At 36.6% G+C, this 801-nt stretch overlaps 1 non-coding gene across 1 annotated transcript; it reads left to right on the top strand.

Annotated features, from left to right (window-relative positions):
• Positions 1-410: 410 nt before the first annotated feature.
• LOC136234289 (small nucleolar RNA R71) lies at positions 411-517 on the top strand. Its single transcript, XR_010691180.1, has one exon. It is a non-coding gene; the product is annotated as a small nucleolar RNA R71 (small nucleolar RNA).
• The last annotated feature ends 284 nt before the right edge of the window (positions 518-801 follow it).

Genomic DNA, 801 nt, shown 5'->3' with positions numbered 1-801 from the left:
CAGACCTTTTATAGCCTTTACAAAGTTGTGAAAATACCCAAAATATCCTTACTAAAAAATGTACAAACTCAGCAAGACCTACTGACCAGTGGTAACACAGCAAGACCATGTTGACCTGTATTATCACCTCAGTACCATGCTGATCACAGCCATGCTGACTTGATAACTCAGCATTCCGACTTCTTGATTTTACTCTTGCTGACGGGTTGACTTACAATTATGCTGACTTGATTACCCAGCATCATTCTTATAATAGAAAACAACAACGACTTACAATGCTGACTTGTTGACTCAGCATCATCATCAGCAAGTGATAGAAAACAACGACTTACACAGACATAGCGTCCAATGAACCTCTAGTCGTAGGATTTAATCCATTATAAAATGTTTGCATTAAAAGTTCAGCGGGCAATTGGTGGTGTGGGCATAAACGTTGAAGTTCTTTAAAACGTTCCCAAGCCTCATAAAGAGTTTCATTATCATTTTGAGAAAAAGATGTTAACTCTTTAATGACTCTTGCGGTTTTTGCTAAAGGAAACTTTTTTTATAAAAATGCTTGGGCTAATTGCTCCCAAGTCTCAATTGATGCGGCTGGCATAGAAGTTAACCATTCTTTGGCTCGATCCTTCAAAGTAAAAGGAAAAAGGCGAAGTTTGATTGCTTCTGCAGTTACATCAGTAATTTTAAAAGTGTCACAAATTTCTAAGAAATTTGTCAAATGGGTATTAGGATTTTCGTTAGGTAACCCGTAAAACGTTACATTATTTTGCAACATATTAAGCAACACAGGCTTAATTTCAA

The sequence above is a fragment of the Euphorbia lathyris genome, chromosome 6 (genome assembly GCF_963576675.1).
Source record: "Euphorbia lathyris chromosome 6, ddEupLath1.1, whole genome shotgun sequence".
Taxonomy (NCBI): Eukaryota; Viridiplantae; Streptophyta; class Magnoliopsida; order Malpighiales; family Euphorbiaceae; genus Euphorbia; species Euphorbia lathyris.
This window is presented reverse-complemented; position numbering and strand designations above follow the sequence as displayed.